Source organism: Chenopodium album, chromosome 16 (genome assembly GCF_948465745.1).
Source record: "Chenopodium album chromosome 16, dcCheAlbu1.1, whole genome shotgun sequence".
NCBI lineage: Eukaryota > Viridiplantae > Streptophyta > Magnoliopsida > Caryophyllales > Amaranthaceae > Chenopodium > Chenopodium album.
In genome coordinates, this window is record NC_137849.1 from 19,426,447 (window position 1) to 19,440,500 (window position 14,054).

At 42.1% G+C, this 14,054-nt stretch overlaps 1 pseudogene; it reads right to left on the reverse strand.

Annotated features, from left to right (window-relative positions):
- Nucleotides 1-7,893: 7,893 nt before the first annotated feature.
- LOC145583969 (heat shock 70 kDa protein 18-like) lies at nt 7,894-13,418 on the reverse strand (annotated as a pseudogene).
- Between the last annotated feature and the right edge of the window lie 636 nt (nt 13,419-14,054).

Below are 14,054 nucleotides of genomic sequence, written 5' to 3' on the forward strand. Positions count from 1 at the left end.
AACATGCCGGATGGCCTTTCTTTTTGCCACTTTTGGAAAGCGGAACTTGGAAAGATCAATCAGGGGCCGAGCCTTCTCCTTATTACCAGGGTGAGGGGTAGGCTGTCAGTCCTTGACTGACTTTGCTTTCTTAGCTTGAGTTGGCTTTTTGGCCAACTGTTCCTTCCTAGGAGCAGCCGTCCTTTTGGTGATCAATTCCTTGATTTCACCCTTGAAAATTGTCATGAATTTCATGAGCTCGTCTCGAGTGACTAGGGCTAATCCTTCCGCCTGCATCTGATCAGACGACTGTCCAGGGAGCTTGCTTATACCCGCCTGGTCAACGTTCCGTTCCCGTCTGTCTTTGGGACGGATGCATTTAGAGATTAGTGACCCATCAGTGGCCACATAGGTTTCGACTTCATAGTCGTCACCAAAGGCATGGTCTGAATGGAACTCTCCATCAACCGGAGGCCGGTTGGTCTCTGGAGGCGATACAGGTTCTTGTGAAACCATCTTTGAGGTACTCTCCCCACAGACGGCGCCAAATGTTTCGGGTGTTTTTGTGTCCCTTGGGAGAGTTACAACTCGAAGACTGGATCCAACGAAGCCGCCTGTACTTGCAAAACAGCGGAACTCCGGATGTTCGGAGGTCCGCCTCCGAAGGTTAAGTTAGTACGGATTCGGAGTAAAACGTGCGGAAAGTAAATATCTTCTCGAATTCCGAGATCAGGTGTTTTCTGTTTTCGAGAGCAATAAATGATGTAATGATTAAGACGTGCCCCAATAAATGGGGGAATCTCCTTATTTATAGGGTCCTAGAAAAGTGTGCCCTACCCTAGGGTTTGATGACCTAGGGATTTGAGCTGCGTCGTTTTGCGGCTACCTCGGGAATTGGGTTTTAAAGGCCGCCAATTCCTGAGGGGATATCTGCTTGACACGTGTTAGCTCCTGAGAAGGCCTTATTTAGGTGACACGTGGCAAGCTCACATTGTGCCAAGTGGCGGGGTAGAAATAGCCAAATCAAAGATAATTATGGAACAAAAATGGTGGAATTTCAGCAGTAAACAGACTGAATAAGTCTGAAAAAAGATATTTTAAATAGCCTTTTTGCTCGATAAACCTTACCATAAGTACCTTCTTCAACCTTCTCAAACACATTCATGGCCAACAATACTATTTTCTCCTCTTGTTGCTTCCATGTAATGCTGCCATTGAAGAAAGAGGAAAGAACATCTCAGAGAAAGACTGAATGGGAAAGGAGAGAAAGTAGGAAAGTTAAAGAATTGAGGGGAGCTTACTATAGCAAAGAAGGCATACACAAGAACTATAGGTATTCAGGTGGAAACATTCTGCATAGGCTCTAGCTAATAAAATTAACGGTCATATTCATATCTACCTAATGGAATTTATCTAGTAACAAAACTCAATAGTTTTTTAATTTAACTAGCTGCGACTTTTAGCTAGCATAAACATACAGTACTTTGGTTTATGCATAGATTGTGATAAATTGTTATCAGTTACAGCAGGTGAGAGTTGAACAGGTCTTTATTCTGAATTACGTCGAATTTGAGGCAGTCTATGGCAAATAATTAGAAATAGTGTATTTTTTCTAGGTTAATTTAACATACATACGTGTATGATGGTTGCATTTTACCAAATTATGTCCTTGTTCTTTTTATAAGTCAATAAGCGAATAAAGTAATTTTTTCTATTATTTAGCCTACAACCGAGTTTCAAGGATCCAAAAAAGTCAATTATGGTGAATTGAAGATATGGGGATATCAATCCAGAATTCATTAGTAGTCTCACTCGAATTAAATTGTAAGTAGGGAACTTGTATGCTTTAGTGTATATAAAGAGTTAAGGACTGTAATTAGCTTAAAACTGAGAATAGATGCTCCCTTTAATAGTTACAATGACTTGTGAATTAAGCTTACCAGATGGAGGGAGTCAGCAAAGTCATTGAGCTTCAGCTATTGCTGTCATCTCATCCAAAAATAAATGAATTTCCAGGGCTTGGTCCATGCCTATGAAGCTATGTGTCACAGTCCGAATGATCTGACACCAGATCGTGCGGCGCGCTCTTGTCTATTGATGACAAGGACGCAAGCCTAGAGCGGGAAAGGTTCGTGAGCACACAACACGGACCAAGGGTATCTCAAGGTAGCACTCGTCAACCACGGGTGCGGAGTCGGGGCTTGTGACGGCCGATGCTTCAAAGCGGGCACAAGCGGAACCGACGAAATGGAGGCGTCTTTTGGAGGTTTCTTGGTTTGGAGGGGGATGCTTTAAAACAAGGTAAGCACAATATCTATAAAGGCTTAAAACAACACACAAGTCTTAAAGCAATGGCAATGGGGTAAGGAGCTATGATTCAATAACCAATCACTCCTTAAAGAGCTTTATATTGATTGCACAGAGAAATATAAGTGAACACTGAAACTACAGTAACACAATAATACTCCCTAGAGTCTAGAAAATAAAAGGAAATGACTTAGAAAGTAAAACCTAAGGAAAATACAAGGAAAAGGAAGGGGGTACATAGAAAAAGAGGCGGATTCTAACATCCTCCCCTACTTGAGCTGTCGACGACCTCGTCGACTTAGAAAGCAAAACATAAAGACTAATCTTCTATTGCAGGTGTTGTCCTCGTCCTCATTCTGATGTTGGCACGGTTGCTGGTGTTGCGGTTGTTGTCCTCTTGATCTGGATGATAGGGCTTAAGACGGCTGACGTGGAAGATAAGGTGTATCTTCATCCACACTAGGGGTTCAACCTTGTATGCGTTCTTCCCAATCCGTTTAGTAATGCGGATGGGGCCTTCATATTTCCTGATTAGTCTGTGATCTTTCCCTCTTAGGAACTTCAGTTGTTCCGGTAGGACCTTCACCATTACCATGTCCCCAACATCAAACTCTTGTGGCCTCCTGTTCTGATCGGCCCATTTCTTCATTCTCCTTGCTGCCCGCTCTAAGTAAGCGCGAGCAACTTCCATGTTTTGTTGCCACTCTATCTTGAATTACCAGGCTTCGCGGCTTCTCCCTTCTTCTGACGTTGTTATGGTGTGAAGTAAAAGAGGTTGTTGGCCCATCACCAACTCAAACGGACTTCTGTTGGAAGCAGAGCTCTTTTGGGCGTTGAAGCAGAGTTGAGCGACGTCAAGGAGTTTCACCCAGTCTTTCTGATTGGCGCTGACGAAATGCCTCAAGTATTTCTCTAAGAGCCCGTTGAATCTCTCTGTTTGCCCGTCGGATTGGGGGTGGTGACTTGAAGACATGTTTAAGTTCGACCCCATTAACTTGAACTCTATCCAAAACATGCTCGTGAATCTGGTATCTCTGTCGCTGACGATGCTTTGAGGCAACCCCCAATACTTCACAATGTGTTTGAAAAACAGCGCCGCTGTCTCCTCAGCACCGCAAGCCTTCTATACGGGGACGAAGGTAGCATACTTCGAAAACCTTCAATCACCACCATTACAACTGAATATTGATCCACCTTAGGTAGACCACTAATAAAATCCATAGACACACTCTCCCACGGACGTGCCGGAACGGGCAGAGGGTCTAAAAGACCTCCAGGCTTCTGACGATCAACTTTGTCTTGTTGGCAAACTAAGCAAGTTCGGGTGTAGTTGATGGCGTCCTCCTTCATTGCTGGCCAATAATAACCCATGGACAGCAAGCTTAAGGTCCTCTGCCAGCCAAGGTGTCCAGCCCATAGGGTATCATGGCATTCTTTCAGAAGCATCCTCCGTAGGCCTCCCGCTTTTGGTATGAATAGTTTGTTGCCTTTGGTGTAGATGAGATCCCCGTCCATCCAGAAACGTCTTGTCTTCCCGTTTTCAATCAATCCTTTGTGGGTGCTCGTTATGGGGTCTTCGGACAGGTGCTGCTTGACCTGATCTTTTACTGAGGTAGAAACATTGCTGGCGGCTAGAGGGGACAACATCTGTGCTGCAGCTAAGTCGGCTCGTCGACTCAAAGCATCCGCTACCCGATTACTGGCTCATATTCTATAGGTGAACTCCACATCAAAATCAGCGAGCACTTCCTGCCATCGTGCTTGCTTTTCTGTTAGCTTCGGTTGGGTAAGGAAATGGCTTGTTACGGTATTATCGGTGCAAACAAGGAACTTAGATCCCAGCAGATAGTGCCTCCACCCTGTCAAACAGTGGACAATAGCCAGTAACTCCTTTTCTTGAGCAGGGTATCTTTTCTCGGCTCCACTCAGCTTCCGGCTCTCATAAGCGACCGGGTGACCTTCCTGCAGAAGGACCCCACCTAGCGCAAAGTCTGATGCATCAGTCTCAACTTCGAATGGTTTGTTGGTGTTTGGAAGGGTTAGGACAGGCTCTTTCGTCACCGCTTCCTTAAGCTTGAGAAAAGCTCCCTGTTGTTCGTCTGCCCAACTCCATTTCCGATCCTTCTTCAACAAGTCTGTGAGGGGGCTAGCAATTGCCGAATATCCCTGAATGAAACGGTGGTAGTAGTTAGCTAGCCCCAAGAACGATCTTAATTTTGAAACAATCTTCGGAGCCTGCCAGTCGCTGATGGCTTTGATTTTCTTTGAATCCATTCTGATGCGACCTCCGCCTACCAAGTGTCCGAGGAAGCCCACTTCTTTCTGAGCGAAAGCGCATTTCTCCTGCTTCACGAACAAATGATGTTCTCTTAATTTCAAGAATACCTTCCTCAAGTGCTCCAGGTGGTCTTCAAGGGTGCGGCTAAAGATCACAATGTCGTCTAAGTATACCACTACAAACTTATCAAGGTACTCGTGGAAGACTTGGTTCATCAACGTGCAGAATGTTCCTGGAGCGTTTGTCGGCCCAAACGACATAACTAACCACTCGAAAGCTCCATATCTGGTGACGCAGGCTGTCTTCTGTTCGTCTCCTTGGGCAATTCGAACTTGATGATAGCCCGACCGAAGATCAAGTTTGGTGAAATAAACAGCATCACTCAATTGGTCGAATAAGTCGGCCACCAAGGGTATAGGGTAATGATTCCTCACTGTTAGCTTGTTTAAGGCCCGATAATCGATGCATAATCTCAAACTCCCATCTTGTTTCTTCTGAAAGAGAAATGGTTCCCCATACGGTGCCTTAGAAGGTCGGATGAACCCCGATTGGAGTAACTCATCAAGCAGTCTGCGCAGTTCCGCTAACTTGGGAGGGGCCATTCGGTAGGGGCTTCGCGCGGGAGGTCTAGCTCCTGGCACCAACTCTATGGTGTGATCGATGGCTCTCCGAGGAGGAAGTGTTTTCGGCAGCTCCTTAGGGAGAAGGTCATCAAATTCTTCGAGCAACCCCTTCATGGTAAGAGGGAAGTCAATCTCTATCTCATCTTCCTTCAGCGAGAGGGAATCAAGGAATGTTGGCTCATTTCTCTTCATTCCCTTCTTGAGTTGCATTGCGGACAAGAGAAAGCCCTTCTTACATTCCCCCGTTTTGCCCGGCAAGCACGTTCGCAAGAGACAAGGATGGTTGCTGGCAACAAGTAGGGAGCCCAAGTGGGGCATTGGGACAGCTTTGCTAACACGGAGAAAATCTATTCCCAATACCATCTTGAAATCATCCATCGGTGCCACTTTGAAATCGAGAGTGCCATTCCAGTCCCCAATCTTGGCTTTAACGTTCTTGGTGATACCGTGGATAGGTTGAGCTTCTGCGTTGACAGACTTAATGCGGCCTCCGCCTCGTATCACTCCCAACCCCAACTGGCTAGCAATCTCCTTGGTTACAAAGTTGTGGGTGGCTCCAGTGTCAACCATATCTTTGACCCTTTTTCCATTGATCAATACTTCCACGTACATAAGTTCTGACGCGTATGCTCCCATGGAGTACATGAAACGTATTGAAGTTAGTCTCGAGGTTTCTTCTTCGTCGTTCTCCGCCTCTTCCTTGCTCTCTACTTTCTTATGTTCGAATGACATCGAGGAGAGTTTCTTCTGAAGGTTGTCAATTTCTCCTTTGTGGCGACACTCGAACCATTTGTGAGGCTCGCGACAAAGGATACAAGTGAGGGGCTTATTCTATGAGGTGGAGCTTGAGGTAGCACCTCTGTTAGTCGACGCAGACGCTCCATTCCTTCGGGGATCATCTCCCCCACTCTTGTACCTACTCCCCATGATGTTCGAACTGACTTGGGAGTTACCCGCCAAATCTCTCTCCGGGCCCAATCCTTCAAGCCTCGTACAAAATTAAACAGGCGGTCCTTCTCGGACATGTCATGGATCTCTAGCATGCACGCGGAATATTCTTTTACATACTCCCGAATAGAGGTCTTGTGTTGTAAGGTGGCCAACTTTGTACGAGCCACGACCTCTGTGTTCTCGGGATAAAATTGAGCTATCAGCTCCTTCTTTAAATCCTCCCAAGTATCTACCGATGTCCTCTTTACTTGTATGTTGGCGTACTTAGTTCGCCACTAGAGTTTCGCATCGTCCACCAAGTACATTGTGGCCATGTCAACCTTAAGATCATCTTCCAATTGACATATGCGAAAGTATTGTTCCATATCGAAGATGAAGTTATCGACTTCCTTCGAGTCTCTTGTGCCATTAAAGGTTCGAGGTTTGGGAGGTTTTATCTTACTCCCACTTCCCCCGAGTCCTCTTTGGGCACGCATCAGGGTAGCACATTTGTCTTGAGCCTCGTCCGCTACTCCTTGAACGAAATTGAGCTGCTCCGTCAACCCATCAACCGTTGACTCCAGCTTTTCTATTTGCTCAGCTTGTTTTATTACTATATCTTCGAGCTTAGGTACTCTTTCTTCGAGTATAGCCCAAAATTCCGATTTGCCTTCTAGCCAGGCAATTCTCTCTTTCCACGTATCAGCATGTTCAGGCATCACCATGCTGGACGACTTTAGAATGAACTTGGCTTTGATACCAACTGTCACGGTCCGAATGATCTGACACCAGATCGTGCGGCGCGCTCTTGTCTATTGATGACAAGGACGCAAGCCTAGAGCGGGAAAGGTTCGTGAGCACACAACAACACGGACCAAGGGTATCTCAAGGTAGCACTCGTCAACCACGGGTGCGGAGTCGGGGCTTGTGACGGCCGATGCTTCAAAGCGGGCAAAAGTGGAACCGACGAAATGGAGGCGTCTTTTGGAGGTTTCTTGGTTTGGAGGGGGATGCTTTAAAACAAGGTAAGCACAATATCTATAAAGGCTTAAAACAACACACAAGTCTTAAAGCAATGGCAATGGGGTAAGGAGCTATGATTCAATAACCAATCACTCCTTAAAGAGCTTTATATTGATTGCATAGAGAAATATAAGTGAACACTGAAACTACAGTAACACAATAATACTCCCTAGAGTCTAGAAAATAAAAGGAAATGACTTAGAAAGTAAAACCTAAGGAAAATACAAGGAAAAGTAAGGGGGTACATAGAAAAAGAGGCGGATTCTAACACTATGACTTGAAGGCCTAAGACGGCTGGATGCTCGTTGCAAAAAGGAAGACTACATTTCCAAAAGCAAAGTATCAAAAAGGATTAGCTACTCAAACAGGATGTTATAATTTAGCAGGGAACATGAAGTTCATTCAAAGCATTCTGAACATTGTAAATAGAAAGTCGGACTGCTTATTTCCAAAGCCAGCAGATCATTTCAATTTTTATTATTCTTACCTTTTTGAAGAGTCGCTGCTGCTCCCTTTATCGAGTAGAGATTCAAAAATTGCTAGAAACAGGTAATAGAAAAGACAACGAGAATGACAACAGACAAATACTCATGTGTTCCCTTGGACCCATTGCCATCCCTACTCTGGAGAAAAAAAAAAATAGTACTAAATTGCATAGACGCATATTCCGATTTACCTGCCAATCAATCAACCCAATTTTTAAGGGAAAAAAGAATAAATGGAGAGGAGCATTTTGAGACTGAAGCTGGACATTATAAGCTTTTATCTTATTTTTAAACTTTCAGTTTCAGGTATAATAATGACAAGCAGACAGCTATGTAAGCAAACAGCCTCCAAATCAGGGTGCAAGCTCAAAAAATGAGCAAGCATATCATAGCAAAGCAAGGCATACATGAGAACTGCAAGTACTCAGGTGGGAACATTCTGTACGGGAGCTAGCTATAAAATTAACAGCCATATTCATATCTGCCTAATGGATCACTTGTACTAAACGACTAATGACAAAATAGTTGTGATCAGGTTCGCTATATGATTAAAGCTTAATCGAGTTCTATAATCTCAATCTTGGAGCAACCACGGGTAGCCTTAGGAGTACCATCCTCCTGCTGGTGCATCTTTGCGAACATAGGTTCGCAAATGCTTTTAAGTTCTTCTATTTTCTCCTCAAACTTGACAGCTTCAGCAAGCAAATAGTTCCACTCCAGCCACTGGGTTATCTTCTCAATGGCATCACCCACTTTTCTCTTGTCCTAGTTATTCATCTTCGTTTCACTACCTCTTAAGGTTCCCTTAACCTCGTATATATAATTCTCCAATTTGTTTTTTACTATGGCTGCCTTCTTGCGCTCCTCATCCTCAGCCATATACTTTTGGCCAGACTTCATCATCTTGTCAATCGATTCCTTTGATAACCTCCCACAGTGATTGGCGATGGTGATTTGGTCCTTGTTGTTTGTGCCAACAAGCTCTGCAGACACAGTTAATAGGCCATCAACATCAATGTTGAAACAAACATCAAACTGAGGGACGCCTTGAGGTGCTGGAGGGATATGCAAAGAAAATTGGCCCAATAAGTTGTTTTCATTAGCAATGGGTCTCTCACCCTCATATACTGGAAATTGTACAGTTTTCTGGTTGTCAACCGCAGTACTAACGCTGCTGATCATCTTCGTTGGGACTCGCGTATTCCGAGGAATTATTACTTTCATGTTACCAAAGTATAATTGCATACCAAGGGACAGAGGAGTAACATCCACAAGCACAGAGTTCTTATTACTACCTACACCAGCCAAGATTGCAGCGTGGAATGCAGCTCCACACGCCACTGCTTCATCTGGGTTAATACTTTTACAAAGCTCCTTTCCATTGAAAAAATCTTGAAACAATTGCTGAATCTTTGGTATTCGGGTTGACCCACCCACAAGAACAACATCATGAATTTCACTCTTTTCCATCTTGGCATCTCTCAAACACATTTGAACAGTTAACATACAATCTTGGAACAAATCCATATTCATCTTATCAAATCGGGCACGAGTAATGCTACAAGAGAAATCTACTGCCTCAAAAAGGCAATCAATCTCAATAGTAGTCTCTGTAGTTGAAGAAAGGAGTCTCTTAGCCTTCTCACAAGCAGCTCTCAGCCTTCCAACAGCCTTACGATTGGCACTTATATCTTTCTTGTGTTTCCCCTCAACCTCAGCGATAAAATGGCTCAACAATCTATTGTCAAAATCTCTACCACCAAGGTGGGTGTCCCCACTTACTGCTTTTACTTCGAAAGCACCCTTCTTGATTGCGACCAAAGAGACATCAAAAGTTCCACCACCAAGGTCAAAAACCAAAATATTCTTTGTCACATCACTGCTAGTACCTTTCCTATCAAGACCATATGCAATGGCAGCTGCTGTTGGCTCATTAATTATCCTCATAACATTCAGGCCAGCAATGACACCAGCATCTTTAGTTGCTTGCCGCTGGGCATCATTGAAGTAGGCGGGAACAGTAACAACAGCATTCTTAACTTCTGAACCAAGATACGCCTCCGATATCTGTTCATCTTCATGAGAAGCATTGAGGATATCTCCTCTGGAGCAAATTGCTTCTCCTCACCCTTGTAAGTAACTACAATTATAAGCTTCTTGAAATCCTCTCCATCAGCAGTAGGAATCACTTTGAATGGCCAGAGCTTAATGTCTTTTTGTACCATTTCATCGCTGAATTTTCTACCTATAAGCCTCTTAGCATCTACAAAATTACAAAAAAAAAAAAAAAAAAAAAAAAAAAAAAAAAAGAAAAAAGAAGGGATCTCATTATCATCTCCAAAATAAATCAAATCCCGTCATTGGATTCCAACAGTATAAAATTATGATACCAACTGAAAGTTATCGTCACAAAATGACTCATACAAATATCTGAGGCTAATTACAGAAAACATGTTCCCTCTTCACATGCAAGATGCAAATAACATGGCAGAAAAAAGTTCAAGATGAGTTGACAGATTTTACAGGACACTTGCAAATTATGTAACTAAGCACAGCAACTGCTACCTCAGAAACAAAAACCTGATCACATCTCATATTCAAGTGTTTGACCTTTACTGCCCTTTCCCTAAATAAAAACTTTTGAGTTTGTTTAATCTTAATTGTTTTCAATATCAAATTCAAGACCAAAAGCCAAAGAAGACAACCACTTTGACATGGGACGATTTCGATATTCAATACTTTGTACTATGCTCACATAACAAGCCACTAACTTCACAGTAAAATTTCTTTCACAAAAAAGCTCTATTTTATAATCATCTTAAAGAAGAACTAATTTACTAAAGTGTTTACCAACCAATTCAAACATCATTTAAAATGGAGCAAATTCAATACGATTTAGCTTCAAATTATACTCTTTTAACTGCTAAAGTTAACATAAATAACAGAGGCGGAGCTAGGGGGTACAAGGGAGGATAGCTGTCCCCCCACTTTGGAAAAAAATCTGGTATAAATTTTTTTGTGAGCAATAATCTATTTTAAGAACTAATATGGAGCAGTGGTTCAAGTTACTCTAATAGAGTCTTGTACATACCAAAATGCACGGGATCAAACCCTGACACTTCATTTTTTGCCCTCATTAAATATTTTGAGCAAATACAAAGTAACAATAATTATTAAACTTGCAGCTTTGTAGTATGAATCATTAGTTGTCATTTTGGTGAGTGGAATGAGGGATTGTTTAGAGTACCTAGGTTTGATTCTTTTTGTAGCATTTTACACTTTTTTTTTATATATATATATATATATTTTTTTATTATTTAGTATTATTTATGAGCAAGACAATGCACATATCCTTCCATTATTTCTTAACAATTACATCTTTTTAAATGATTTTATAATTTTGCATGAAAGAATCCATACATTTGATAATCTATACTATCTTATGTTTGAAAATTTAAAAATTTCTAAACTCATAAGCAAATATTTTGGAAGCAATAGTTGGTATATGATAGTTTTTTTTACTAATTATTTTGTATTTTTTTGATGGTACAACTTTAACTCTTTAATAACTATTTGAGTCACCTATACGTTTGAGTATTTATTTCCCCTAATGCATTTTTCAAGCTATGTGATGTCTATTTGTCCCCCCCGATTTGAAATTTCTGACTCCGTCGCTGCTTAATAACACTTATCTCCTTCCCAACCTCACTTCACTCCTTTAATTGAGCTTTCTATTTCAGGAATCAAGACATTTATTTTCCAAACATCTCAAAATAGTCTATCACTATTACTTTCAATTCGACCCAAAAGAGTAATGATCCAAAACAAGATGACCCAAAATATTTTTTGTGCTTCTTTCTTAAACTATGTAGTAAAACAGCAATAATAGCATAATCTCAACTATATTCTTAATTTTGCCATACAACATCAATAATACAAGAAGAAATCAAACTCAACCAAATACATTTTGTTACTCTGAAGTAAAGGGTATACAAATTTACAATTATAACTATTTTTTTCTTTATAAATTTTCATTATTCCACAAAAAAAAAATGAGGGTTTCAAATAAAATGATAAAGTACAAAACTTTAAAGCATAAAAGAAGAGGGAAAAAGAGAAAAACCAAAGATGGTGTTGGTAGGATTGTTTCCGGCTTGGTTGGTGGCAGCCTCGCCAACGAGACGCTGCGTATCGTTGAATGCGACCCAAGATGGCGTCGTACGGTTGCCTAATTCATTGGTGATGATCTCAACGCGGTCTTGTTGTGGGGACCATGCTCCGACGCATGTGTAAGTGGTTCCGAGATCGATACCTATCGCTGGCCATAATATTTTTTTCTTCTCTTTTTTTTTTTTTTTTTTTTTGGAAACACGTTTAGTACCAATTTTATTAATCAATGGACAACTTGTCCATTAGAACGCAAGGAGAAATTACAGGAGGGCTAAAATTCTCCCAAACTTATTCGATACCGAAAGGTACTAAACTAGCAAGGTGATGAGCTACGTAGTTTCCATCCCTTCGTACATGCGACCAAGAAACAAAATCAAAATTAGAACTAATAGAAAAAAAATCATCAAGTAGTGAGTCAAGATCAGAGAAGAATGTGGCAGCCTTCGAGAGACGGATCACAGCAAGCTGACAATCGGACTCCATAATCACCATCTTATACCCATAACGCTGCGCAAGTTTCACCCCAAAATGCAGAGCCTTACATTCAGCTACCTCAGGGGGCCAATAGCCACGGCTTCGGCGCACACCAGCAAATAATACTTCACCTGCTACGTCCCTAGCCACGGCTCCAAGGCCAATCCACCCATCATCCTTTAAGGATGCATCACAGTTGACTTTAATAAAGTTGGGAGGAGGAGGAAGCCACTTCTTGGAGCTCTTACATTTTTTGCTCTTTATAGTCCCATAGATTCTGGTAGCATAATTCCCACAATCATCCACCAAGTGTGCTACTCTATCTTTCACAACTAAGTGTGGCACATCAATATTATTAAAAACTTTCTGGTTCCTACGATACCAAATCTGCCACAAGAGAGCAACCCCAACAAGACTCTTCTTTGCACCGATTTTCACCCAGTCAATCAGAGTATTTCTGAAATCAAAATTCAGGCTATCAACAATCAGCTCAGAGCAGTTACATTCATACCAGAGGTCTTGAATAGCGGGGCAGCTAAATAGAGCATGATGCAGCGTTTCAGATATGCCAGGACACCATGGGCAGGAGTCCGAATCTATCATATGCCTATAATGAAGCAGGGAGCAAGTAGGTAGAGAGTTAGTACATACACGCCACAAAAAGTGTTTCGCCTTCGGGATGGTATCAAGGCTCCATATAAGCATCCAAACTTAGTGAAAAGTGTCAAAATCACACCATTTTCCCAGCATATAAGCTGTCTTCACAGAGTAAATACCATCCATCGAGAAAGCCCAAGTAAGCATATCATCAGGACCACGAGGACTTAAGGGGATCGCCATTATGCACCTTACATCTCTCTCAGAAAAAGATGCCGAAAGAAGTTCAAAATTCCAGTCCATAGTACTCTCGTCAATCAGGTCCTTCACCATAGTGATACCATCAACTGCAGGAGAAGTAGTGAACCTCCCACTGTCATCAGCAAGCCAAGCATCTTCAAAAGTTTTTATCTTCGAACCATCACCCACCCTCCAAATAAGACCCTCTTTAACAAGAGACTTTGAGCCCCAAATGCCTCGCCAAGAATAGCTATAATTTAACCCCAGAGAAGACTCCAAAAAATCCGAGTTCGGGTAATATTTACCCTTCATCACTCGCCCTAGCAGAGAGTCAGGCTTCGAGATGAGTCTCCACGCCTGTTTTCCTAATAGTGCCTCATTGAATACGGCCAAGTCCCGAAACCCAACCCACCCAAGAAATTTGGTCTGCAAAGAGCATCCCAATTAATCCAATGCACTCTCTTCCTGCTATCCGAATTGCCCCAAAAAAATTTTGCCATTAATGAACGCAGTTCATCAATAACACTAGAAGGCAGCTTATAAACTCCCATGAGGTAGGTCGGAATAGCTTGAATAACTGATTTAATGAGAATCTCTTTCCCTGCTCTCGATAACAGTTTCTCTTTATAGCCCTGTAGCTTCTTCCAAATTCTATCTTTCAAAGCCGCAAAAACCATTCTCTTTGATCTTCCGATTACAGAGGGGATACCAAGATAGTTGTCATGTTTGTTGAAAAGTCGCATTTTCAGTAAATCAACCAACTCTTCTTGTTTCGACACCACAACGCCTTTGCTAAAGGAGACCTCCGATTTTTCATAATTAATTTTCTGCCCGGAAGCTGCTTCGTAACAGTTGAGAATTTCAACTATCTTAGAGCATTCCTCTCGGTTGGCCCTTGCAAATAGCAAACTGTCGTCGGCAAAAAAGAGATGAGAGATTTTTGGTCCT